The sequence below is a fragment of the Ailuropoda melanoleuca genome, chromosome 6 (assembly GCF_002007445.2).
Source record: "Ailuropoda melanoleuca isolate Jingjing chromosome 6, ASM200744v2, whole genome shotgun sequence".
NCBI lineage: Eukaryota > Metazoa > Chordata > Mammalia > Carnivora > Ursidae > Ailuropoda > Ailuropoda melanoleuca.
Genome location: NC_048223.1, coordinates 44,137,771 through 44,150,603, shown reverse-complemented (window position 1 = coordinate 44,150,603; position 12,833 = coordinate 44,137,771). Strand labels below are relative to the sequence as shown.

Here is a 12,833-nt window from a genome sequence, read left to right as displayed (position 1 = left end):
AATTCTTCCGATCCATGAGCATGGAATATTTTTCCATCTTTTTTGTCTTCCTCAATGTCTTTCAAGAGTGATGTGTAGTTTCTAGAATATAAATCCTTTACGTCTCTGGTTAAGTTAATTCCAAGGTAACATAGGGTTTTTGGTGTTATTGTAAATGGGATGGATTCCCTAATTTCTCTTTCTTCAGTCTCGTTATTCGTGTATAGAAATGCAACTGATTTCTGGGCATTGATTTTGTATCCTGCCACCTTACTGAATTGTTCTATAACTTCTAATAGTTTGGGAGTGGATTCCTTTGGGTTTTCCATATAGAGTATCATGTCATCTGCAAAGAGAGACAGTTTGACTTCTTCTTTGCCGATTTGGATACCTTTGATCCCTTTTTGTCTTCTGATTGCTGTTGCAAGGACTTCTAGTACTATGTTGAATAATAGTGGCGAGAGTGGGCATCCTTGTCGTGTTCCTGATCTTAAGGGAAAGGCTTCCAGCTTTTCCCCATTGAGAATAATGCTTGCAGTAGGCTTTTCATAGATGGCTTTTATGAGATTGAGAAATGTACCCTCTATTCCTACACTCTGAAGGGTTTTAATCAGGAAAGGATGCTGTATTTTGTCAAATGCTTTTTCTGCATAAATTGAGAGGATCATATGGCTCCTGCGTCTTTTCTTGTTGATATGATGTATCACGCTGTTCGATTTGCGAATGTTGAACCATGCTTGCATCCCAGGTATGACAGACCACTGGCAAGACTTTTCCAAAAGAAACGAGAAAGGAACAATTCTATTAGCAAGGATCTTGTTGAGGATTTTGGCATCNATGACTGAAAAGGGAGAGGTCACGACCAGCACCATTGAAATTGCAAGGATTATTAGAAACTTTTATCAACAGCTATATGCCAAAAAACTAAACAATCTGGAAGAGATGGAGGCCTTCCTGGAAGCCTATAAACTACCAAGACTGAAACAGGAAGAAATTGATTTCTTAAATAGGCCAATTAATTATGAAGATGTTGAGTCAGTGATAAACAACCTTCCAAATAATAAAACTCCAGGCCCAGATGGTTTTCCTGGGGAATTCTACCAAACATTCAAAGAAGAAATAATACCTATTCTCCTAAAGCTATTTCAAAAAATAGAAACAGAAGGGAAGCTACCAAACTCATTCTATGAGGCCCATATTACCTTGTTCCCCAAACCACGCAAAGACCCCATCAAAAAGGAGAATTACAGACCGATTTCCCTAATGAGTATGGACGCCAAAATCCTCAACACGATCCTGACTAATAGAATCCAACAGTACATTAAAAGGATTATCCATCATGACCATGAGAAAATACATTTTACAGTGCTGTATTTATTGAAAAAAAAAGTTCACCTTTTTGACTCACACAGTTTTATTTTGTTTTTTTGTGCATTTTTAAAATTTAAATTCTATTAGCCAACATATAGTACATCATTAGTTTCAGATGTAGTGTTCAATAACTCATTAGTTACATATAACACCCAGTGCTCATCACATCACATGCCCTCCTTAATGCCCAACAGCCAATTTCCCCATCCCCCCACCCACCTCCCCTCCAGCAACCCTCAGTTTGTTTCCTGTAGTTAAGAGTCTCTCATGGTTTTTCTCCTTCTCTGATGACATCCCATTCAGTTTTCCCTCCCTTCTCCTATAATCCTCTGTGCTGTTTCTTATTTTCCACATATGAGTGAAACCATATGATAATTGTCTTTCTCTGCTTGACTTATTTCACTCAGCATAATACCCTCCAGTTCCATCCACATCAATATAAATGGTAAGTATTCATCCTTTCTGAGGGCTGAGTAATATTCCATTGTATATATGAACCACATCTTTAACCGTTCATTTGTCAATGGACATCTCAGCTCCTTTCAGAGTTTGGCTATTTGTCCCACACAGTTTTTGATCTCCTGCATTTTTGGCAAGACCCCCACAGAAGTGAGGCCATGCCCTTCCAGGCACAGGGCATCAGGAGGCCCATGGTGTCAGTGTGACCCATAAGTTTGGTCACCTGTTGATGATGGTGCTAGCCAAGTTTCTCACTGCCAAGAGATGGTGTTTCTTTGCAATCAATCAGTATCTTGTAGGGAGGTACTATGAGACTATGGGGACATCCTATGTCCTGCTCGTTATTCACTTACTGGTTTTAGCATTCTCCTATAATTGGTAATCCCGTAGTTCCTTCTGTATTTATTAGTTGGCATTCCACTGTGAAACAGTTTTTTCTTCTCCCATATTTATTGTTTCCCTCATTTAGAACTTTATTTCAGGCTGGGTCATCGATTCTTATTTTATTCAGTGGGTTACTTTTCCATTTATTACACTATTTATTGTGTATTTATTATGATGCTTACTTTGTCATGTACTTGACAGCCCTTTCAATTTGGCTTCTGTGCCCTTTTGATGTAACTCATCAGTCCTTAATCATCTTCATCATTATTTCCTAGTACAACAGGCTGATTTAGATGTATCTTGTACGTTGGCAATCCTAGCCCTGAAATCAGCCATTTCTCCAAAGAACCTGGCTGCTTTTATTGGCGAACCATTGTCTGGGAGCTAAGTCTGCTCACTGCCCCTGGGAGGGGGATCTCTGTTTCCAGGCATTCTTGGCAGACTGAGCTGGGAAATACTTATGTGCATATATTACATAAACGTATCTGTATAGCTGTGTGTTATATAGATGGAAACAGATACCCTCAGTTCCAGTGCAGTCAGCTCACAGTGGTGCCCTTCATGCTGTTTTAAGCTTCATTGTATTCCGTGGTGTTGATGTATCACAGCTTATGTGAACACTCTCCTTTGAATGAGCGTTTAAGTCATTTACAGTAGTTTGCAATTACATATAATGCTGCAGCAAATAACCTCACACATATGTATTTTCATATTATTGGAGGTAAATCTTCACGGTAAATTCCTAGAAGTGGGATTACAGGTCCAAAAATAAACATATATTTAATTGTGTTATATTGACAAATATGCTTTGTAAGTTTGCACCAATTTGCATCCCAATCAGCCTGTTTCCCCACAGCCTAATAATAACCTTGATTGTGCTTTTTAATTTGTGACAACTCGATAGGTGAAAAATGGTGTCTCGGTGTTGTTTTCCTTGTCCTTTCTGGGAGTGAGGTTGAGCGTGATTCCACCTGGACTAGAGTGAGGCGGGCAGTGCCCAGGCCATGAAACTCAGGAGGCGCTCCGTCTCAAATGCTGGCCATGCGCATGAGGGACTCTGAGTGAGGAGAACCACAATGGCAGGGGAGCTGGACCAGGGATTCAGTCCTAGTCCCCGTCTTTACCCTCAAACCAGTCCAAATCCACCTTGCTACAACTGCTTGGCCTTTCCATCTGAAAACAGGAATTGGGTGGATTATGTTTTGCATTCCTCAGACAAACGTTAATGTAGACTGGAAGCAACAAAATCTAAAAAGGACAATCACCACCTTATGCAATGATGTATGTAGCTTTTCTGTGCAGAAAATCACACATGCGAATAGCACAGATTAGAAGCAGGGATGTACCTTTAGGAACTGGGTCAGCAGTTAATGATAACTAGACATGCTAGGGCTGGTTTATAGTTGTAAACTAACCCTCTGGGTTAGGTTCCTGTTTATTTCTTGTTATAGAATAAGCCCTAGTTTTCTCAAGCAGTGGAAAGTGGCCAGTACTCTGCATGGTCTGGCTACAAGCACCTCTCTGCTCCCACTTCACACCATTTTCTCTCTCACTGTGTAGAGCCTTGTGTGTGTCCAGTGCTCCTGACCCAGGGGCTTTGCCCATGCTACCCCCAAGTCCTTAACTGAGCAAGGGGCCTTCATATGGGAATCTCAATTTCTTTCTTTTTTTTTTTTTTAGATTTTATTTATTTATTTGACAGAGAGAGAGACAGCCAGCGAGAGAGGGAACACAAGCAGGGGGAGTGGGAGAGGAAGAAGCAGGCTGCCCGCTGAGCAGGGAGCCCGATGCGGGGCTCGATCCCACGACCCTGGGATCATGATCTGAGCCGAAGGCAGATGCTTAATGACTGAGCCACCCAGGTGACCCAGGAATCTCAATTTCTTCACAAAATCTGAGGTCCAGTGTACAACTCAGTTACATCCACACTGTGGATAAAACACAAAAACATGACAGTGAAAAAGTAACCTAATTACCAACACACAGTGGTTGCTTGCTATGCCCAGATCAGCTTTACCCGATTTGTGTGGTGTTACTGCGTACCAATTCTTACACATATGGATGCATATTTGTGCTTTGTGCTTATTAATTTGGCAGGGATGGAGTTTATCATCCTGGATACCCACATTCCTTGTGGGCCCCCATGTCTTCACCCCTCCCAGCTGTTGGCTGAGTGTGGTAGTCTTGCTCCATCTACCATTGCCCTGATTCAAACTTTTAGGGTGTCTGCTAACATCCCCAGTTTCTCTGTGGGCTCTGTAACAGGTGGTCTCTACAACCCCTCAGGAGAAGAGGACAGAGAAGCCCCCTGGCCTGACCCCTGCTTACATGAGGACTTTCTCTGGGGACCTGAGGGACCATCTGCAAATTGTGGGAGAACTTCTGTCCCTAGGAGCAATCCTCACCTGCTAACCACCAGGAGATGGTTGGGTAACTTTGGGAATGGTCTCACTCTGGCCCCCTGAGGTTCTAGCAGGACAAGGCTCCAGGTCATACAAGTGCCTATCTCAATAACACGCCGTTTATTGTGTTATTGCTCAAAATCTGCTTCTAAGACCACACTACGATGTGTCTCAAGAAAGCATTTTGCTATAAGTTGTTTCCCAGGGCCCTTGAGCACTTTCAGACTGCAAGAAGACCTGACTTGGTGAGGGAAGTCATGGAGGGAGCTGGTCCTCCTATCCTAACCATTGGATCAAACACCCATATCTAGTTAGAAAACAAGCATTTAAATTAATGCAGCCATATTGAATAGCCGTGTAGTGTGGTCGTGTCTTACCAGCACACTCCACTTTTGGACAAACCCGGAGCAATGCCCAGGTGTAAATCTTAATGGGCCTTGTTTCATTCGACTCCTGTTTCCAGAACATTACAGATCTTAAGGCTTCAACCACCCTTGGATGATAATTAGACACTTCCCAGACAAGAGATGAGTTTGCATTTTGTCCAGGACAAGTAACTACCAGAAGTTTCTCTCTCAACAACTGCTCTGTGTGAAGGAATGCCTGTCTCCCCAGAGTGCTACAGACCTGGCCCTGGAAACCTTGCTTGTGTGTCCCTAGCCTCATCCGGTCACCTTCTCTGAGGTAATGAAGGCTGGATGCAGCCTGGCAGGGGCTGCTCCTGGAGTTGCCCCCTGGACACCTGATGCCTGCCCCTAAAGGCTGAAACTTTTTAAGGGGTATTAAAGTCTCAGATGAATCAAATCTATTGATCATGGGAATATAGTCTTCATGGGACTGTAGTAGGAGCCAAGACCTGAAGTCCCCACCACAAAGGGGAAAATAAACTTGGAAGAAATAGAACAAAGAGCATGGTTCTTAGAGGTGACCCAGCAACAGGTGTCTGTTTAGTTTCCACCATCTCACATTTGCACACAGCACCGGTCTATTCCACAGAGTCTCCTTCCAAACTATCTCCTTACAATATTGTGGTCATCCACGCTAACCTCGGAATCAAAATGGGAGCTTCCCAAAGACACAAGCAAAGTGGGAGGTGAGCACTGAGAGGTGGCTGACCCTGCATTGTGTGTGCCTGTTTACCCAGAGGTATCCCGGACTGTGGGTCATGGGAATTGGGTCTCATTCATCCCGGAACACACAAGACACCAGTGTGGTATTTGATATCCCTTCTGAGTTAACTTTGTTTTCCCCCATCTTCAGAAAAAAGATCATATTGCTATGCTCTTAATCGGATTATTGCCCTCTAAAAACACCTCCCTCCCCAAGGAATACAAAATCATTAAGGAAACATTGTGCCAGGAGGCGCAAAAAAAAAAAAAAAGTTTACTTCTGAATGATGCATTAATTCCCTCATTTTCAGTCTTTCTCTCCTTCACCCTTCTTCCTTCCTTCCTTCCTTCCTTCCTTCCTTCCTTCCTTCCTTCCTTCCACTGAGAGTCGTTTGTTTTATGAAAGTTTACTTGGGAACCCAGCATGCATATGGGAAGAGGTGGAGCAGTTAAGATGCAGGTGGTTTGGGGTCTGAGGACTGTCCTTTGGGAGGCCCCCAGCCCACTCCATAAACTGCAGCACAGAAGCACCCCCCTATTAAGTGAAAAACAATGCAGCACCTGCAATGTCATGCACACTGTGATGTTCCCCCCAAAAACAAATGCATTGATTGTCATTACTGGAGCAAAATCAAACATGTTGCAGTGAAAAATATGTATCTACTAGGAAATCTTCTCTTTCTGTTCTTTGAACTGCCTGATCATTGGGGAGTTAACAAAAAAAATAACTGAATTCCCAGGTTTTAGGAATTAGAATAGAGAATTTAGAATAGAGAGTAAAGTACATGTGATACTTTACTGACACTGCACATAGTTTCATCTTCCAAAGATGAGCCAGGACATGAGTTTGGGAGCAACGGCTGCTGAGCACTGCTGGGGAAAATCTGGTCATACGTGCCTTGGGCTGTCTCCCTGCAGGGCAGTAGGGAGCTGCTCTGTGAAGCATGTGCTCCGAGAATCACATACTTGAAAGAGACTGGGGCCAAGGCTGAGGTTCTGCCTTCATAATCTGCTTTGCCCCTTGTCTGGGCTGACTCCCGAATTCTAAACTCACAAAATCCTTGGCCCTTGCTGAGCACCGCGAAGGGGGTGACAGACATGAACTTGGGATTTTTTCTGGGATGGTCTCTACCTGTGTGGTGAAGGGTACTATCTGGGCCCTGCTGCCTGCCTCAGCAGTGTCCCAGACCTGTGCCCACCCCTGCCCCGACACTCTTGTCTCCTCTCTTCCTGTCCCCCTTCTGCCCCTCCCACACAGGCTTCCCTAGGGAGCCCAGACGTAGTGGGGCTCTTTCCAGCCCCTTGCCCCATTCTCCACTGGGCCATCCAAATGCAACAACGCACTCAACAAACAAGCACTTCCAAAGTGGCCCAAAGAGGCAGTTTCAGTGTTAAAGCAGAAGATTTTGGCGGTTTATTCTTGCCCCCATTGCCCTGATGTAGCAAATAACTTCTGTCTATAAGACAATTACTACCTAGTGGGAGAAACTAAATTATATGCCCAAAATAATTAGTTAATAATTTGATGTAGACAGGGGATCTCACACTCCGCGTGCTGGCTGCCAGACCACAGAACACTGGGTATGCCTCTAACAGACACATGGAGCTTGGGGGAGCTGCATCCACCTGCCTGCATACTTGTTCTGGCTTCTCCTTCATTCTGCTCATCAGCTGCCCTAAGTAAGACAGCCTTGAACCTGACCAAGTCATCTTTCTCCCCCACCTTCCCTGTGGTCTCACCTAAATGGAGTTAGGATGTACACCTGGAGTGCATAAGGAAGGCACTTTAGGTGGGAAAGGAGAGGAGCCAAGGTGGGAAGCTTCATGGGCACCATGATGGAGCTCATCCCCTGGTTACTTCAGTGCACTCTGGACAAACCCTGGGAGCTTTACTGCTACGGCTGGTACTGTCCATGTTGGCTACATGCACATGTGAACACTTCTCTCATTCAACACATGTACTTTGGGTGTCTATGTGCCAGGCTCTGTTCTGAGCACTTAGGATATAGCTGTGAGCAAAACATGCAAAATTTTCTGCCCTCCTTATGCTTCAAGGAAGAGAGCCAGACAGTCAAGAAGCCAGTGCCGCCTGTGGTGCAAAGGAGACACACCAGACAGGAAAGGGGATGGTAATGGGGGATGGCAGGGGCTGTCTTTTTGGGTGCCTGGGGAGGGTATAATGAGAAATGGCATTTTAACAAAGCTGCCGATGAAGTGAGGAGGTCGGTCATATGTGTCTCTGGGTTGGGGAGTTCCAGGCTGAGGGAATAGCAAATGCAAAAGCCCTGAGGCAGGTACTCCCTGAGCATGTTGCAGGAATAGCAGACAGTTCCCTGTGGGTGAAAAACAGTGAGGTCAGAGTTAATAGGGGTCAGACCCTATCAACAGTGCTGTCTTACAGAACTCTCTGAGATGCTGCAAATGTTCTGTAATGGGCTGTCAGTGATGGGCGTTGGGCACCTGTGGCAGCTGAGCACTTGGCAGGTGGTCGTTTGGCTGAGGGACTAATCATTAGGTGTATTTGATTTTAAGTAACTTCAGTTTAAATAGATCCGTATGGCTATGGCTGCCATGCCAGTCAGAGCAGATGTGTGTTGTGGGCTGCTCAGAGGCCCCTGGTCTTGACCGTCAGTGAGAAAAGGCCGAGGGACCAGTGACGAGGTCAGGTCTGACCTGGGTCTCAGCGAGCAAGTCCGGGTGTTGTGTGGAGTTCCAGTCCTGCTCTGCCAGCTGCAATTTGGGCAGTGGGCCCACGTTATGTGATTTCTCTGTCCCAGTTCTCAGTGAAACCATATTCCACAGGGTTCTGTGTGAAGATGTAGGAATGACGGAAGCCCCTGCACCTGTTAGCACATCTGCACCTTTATGATTTTTATTGTCAAATGACCTTGCTTGTTGTACAAGCATGCTAAAGCCCAGAAATGCAGAAAAGAAAAAAGTCACCAATACCCTCACCATCCAGAAGCATCTAATTTCTGACATTCTACTCTAGGTTTGCTTCTGAGATTTTATTTTATTTTATTTTTTTTAAAGATTTTATTTATTTGACAGAGATAGAGACAGCCAGCGAGAGAGGGAACACAAGCAGGGGGAGTGGGAGAGGAAGAAGCAGGCTCATAGCGGAGGAGCCTGATGTGGGGCTCGATCCCACAATGCCGGGATCACGCCCTGAGCCGAAGGCAGACGCTTAACCGCTGTGCCACCCAGGTGCCCCTGCTTCTGAGATTTTATAAACATCTTTCTAGGGCAACAAATAAACATTTATATCATCATTTTCCATGAATCTATAGAATTCTGTGTAGAACTGTTCTGTGGTTGTGCTGTTTTTAAACAGTGCTGTCAAGGACACTCTAGAATAAACACCCTTACATTCCTGGAAAGGGAGTCTCCGTGGGGAGCCCTGCATTTGAGCCACCTGAAACCCACTGCTGTCCTATCCTGCTCTGTGTGCCTCCACTCTTTCCTTGGGGCCACGCAGAGCGGCACTCCAGATAAGCAAGCATCATCCAGGGGGGACAGGAGGGCAGCGCAAGGCCCAGAGGTTGTCAGCAGGAGGATATGTGAGGCCTCAAGTGACACCAAATGACACGCCTGAGCCCAGCTTTGTGCCCCGAAAATGGCATCCTTGCAGCCCAGGCTCACATAGCCGAATGAATTGTGGTGTGCGAAACACGGGACATCCTGTCTGGCATTATGACCGAGGATATGTGAGGCCTCAAGTGACACCAAATGACACGCCTGAGCCCAGCTTTGTGCCCCGAAAATGGCATCCTCGCAGCCCAGGCTCACATAGCCGAATGAATTGTGATGTGCGAAACACGGGACATCCTTTCTGGCATTATGACCATTTTAGTAAAATACCCTAAGGAAGAAAACCCCAAGGGGACAAGAGCTGTCATTCTGAGTGGAGGTGATGGAACCTGGCAGAGAATGGGCCCATTGTGTGAGGTGCCGGTGGACCAGCAGGCACAGCTGAGGGACCCAACAGCCCCTTCCTCTGCTTGTGCTCACTCAGCACTGGCTGCCGCAGAAGAGGGCCCCCGCAGGAGATGTAAGCCCCTTGGAATGCTTGCAGTCTGCCTTGCAATTCTCTAATCTGATGACCCATGAAGAGGATTTTAGAAACAGCTGCTGTGCATGATGGATTTCTTGATGCTGGTGGTTATGTGTGTTTTCCCCTTTGGTTTATTGGTGCCTACGCAGCCTCGCCCAGGCTGGTCTCCTCTCATCTCCTCTCCTCCCTGTTGGTGGCAAGATGCCCATGGCCGCTTATACCCACAGAACAGCCGCCGATGGAAGACGGAACATAAAATGAACCGGTCTGTTTCTGTCTGCCCTGTAATTTGCCTGAATTTTTAAAATCTATTTTAATCAAAATTGACTAATTATTTGGTACCATGTAGCCACAACTTTGCAATTTATGGAGTGTGGTTTCCTTATGCTTCTAAATAAAAATCTGTGAAGATTTTGGGGGAGTGCCCTAAAATCTAATTCTTTGCTTCATGGGGATAGTGGTGTAATTCTAAGCAGATTCCCAAAATGAAATCTGAGCTCAGTGTACCTATGTGGTCTGTGGCAATAGGTCACATGGCACGTGACTGGGGAAGCTCTCACTGCCCAGTACTGCCACTGGCCACCCTGTCGCCACCATGAAACAGACCAGTCCAGAGCAGTCATTGGAATCCCTGGAGTGGGCAGGGCAGAGAAGACCTTTGGCAAGATGCAGTTGAGCCAAAATGGGGTTTGCTTTTAGCGTGGCTACTGTCCAGCATACCTTACACTACAGCACTCTGGAAGGAGTGGCCCCTGACTGGGCAGTTCTGTGATTTGGCAAGATGCTTTGCTCTCAGAGCCCAGCGTTGTCTTTCATAAAATAGAAATAACAATAAAAATAGTAATGACACCTATTTCCAGAGTTGCTGTGAGACTCCAGCCAGCACAGGTATATAAAACTCTTAGTAAACTAAAGCAAACAAAAAGCCCCACAAGAGCCAAGAAGCTAAACTATCCATAGGCAGAGTTATGGGCCCTGCGCAAGCACACCCCCCTGCATCATCCTGATTGGTTGTGAAGCTCATTAGCTCCCTGTCTGAGTCCAGGGCTGGAGGAAGTGGCCATTCTTTTATACGTGGTCCTCCACCCCTCCCAGGGGCTCTCTGGTCACTGTCACGACCTGCCCAGGGACTGTCACTGTAGGTGCCTCCCTTCCCAGACCTCACTAGCTCCTCATGCACAGGACCCTTCGCATGGTGGCTAAGCCACCCAGCAGTGCTGACACTGTCCTGTTTGCAGAGTGAGGGTCTAGAGGCCAAGGCGTTGGCATGTGGCTGCTTGTCTGGGGACACAGCCGTGAGGACACTCAGGCTCAGCCTAGAACATTGCACTCTCTCATTGAGATACAAGATTTTGGCTTCCCAGGGGACTGGCACACATGCATCCCTCCCTGGCCAGCCCTCCAGCTCCAGGTCTCACCTGTGAATTGTGCATTCTGGGAGCTGCTCAGTGCCCTTTCCGGACAGACATAGAGACCACGATTCTCATTTCCCTTCATTGTTTGAGAGACCATATGGAAAACAGTGTTACACAGTGAAGAGAATAGGAATTTTGCAGACCAGGCTCTGTGGAGGGGAAGCCATGTGGTCCCAGATTCATGGAGGGGATGGCGCCCCAGGGGCCAGTGGCTTCCCAGGGTGGAGACCCTGCCCTAATGGGAAGGAGCCAGCCCCTTGTGACAAGGGATGTCTGCCAGCCCCTGACCCACGGTGGGGGCAGGGGGCTGTGCTTGTGTGCGAGTGTGTGATGGATGGACGGGGGCCATGTAGACAGTGCATCACCCACTTCAAGCACAGGCCCTCTGGAGAGGGTCTTTTTTTGCGGTTTGAATGAGACCATCAGAATATGCCTGTTCTCCCTCAACTACACAGAAACAGAGTCCTAACGGGAAGTTTCCATTTATTCCCTGCAGCCCCTCCGCTGTCTGCCTGCTGACTGGAGGCTCTGACTGGCAGTGACACGTGCATTTAGTTAACCAAAATAGGGCCCCTGTGGGCTTCGTCTGTTTGTCTGGGCGTGGGAACATCAGGGGAGGCACACAGCGGCACTGCTGGGGGTGGTCCCGGCAACAACGGTCCACACAGCACAATGCTCACACACGGTGTCTGTCTGGGTGTTTGGTGCCTCAGGCCGCCGCCTGCCCTGAAGCCACCTGAGGAAGCGGCCAGCCTGTCTGCTGCGGGCACCGAATGCATGTGCCCTGCCGCCCCGGAGGCCACGTGTTTAACCACCTCTGGTGCTGGCAAAGGGAGTGAGGAAGCTAATGACCCTCTTTCAGGAAAAAATGCTCTGGTTCTTTTTTAGGAAACAAAATCTAGAGTAAAATGCAATTCCGTCTCTGCATAAAATAAGCATGGAGATAAGCTGGCCCTGGTTTTTGGATGAGTCAGTGTGAGTGTGCCGTGTTTTGATGAGGAGAGAAAATTCAGGTTGGGGGCCCAGCAAATGGAATAACCCATGAGGCAAAAAACATCCTCTAGGCCCAGCATCTAGAGGCGGGGGTGCTGGCCGGACAGCAGCCATCTACCTTCCTGGAGCTATGAGCTTCTGGCAGGGAGGTTTGGTCCATGGTTCCCATTGCTTGGTGAGTGCTGGAGTCTTCCGAACTGCTTTATACCAATCCCTGTGCCAGTCCCTGGCCCCCTGCACCAGACTCCCTGAGAGGCTCTGCCAGGGCTGTGCTGAGTGTGTGGGCCTGCCAAATGGCCTCATCCCAGAGGAGCTTTCTCACAAAGCAGCCATCAGCTCCTCTGGAAGGAGCACAAATACCCGGGTTTGACACGAGGCCCAACAATGTCCTAATTCAGATCAGAGTCTAAGGAAATAAAGGGGGCTCAGGGAGTGTCCCCTTACCCCACACTGGCCCTGCCTAGCCCTGTAAGCCAATTTGAAGTCTTAGAATAAAGAGAGGAGTTGACATGCTGGTGAGTGTGCCTTCTGAGTGTGCCCATCCCATCCTCGCATAGATTAAACCTCTGTCCCCACTGTGTGTCCCTGGATCCCAAAGATCTGTGAAATAATGGACTTCTGTAAGATTCGATTTTCTATGGAACACCCTAAGAGCCAAGTACTTGAG

The 12,833-nt window shown here is 47.1% G+C and overlaps 1 protein-coding gene across 1 annotated transcript in view; it reads left to right on the top strand.

Annotated features, from left to right (window-relative positions):
• Window positions 1-12,833, top strand: part of SYNDIG1 (synapse differentiation inducing 1) — a 97,726-nt gene that overhangs the window by 22,443 nt on the left and 62,450 nt on the right. The gene's annotated exons all lie outside the window — the stretch shown is intronic.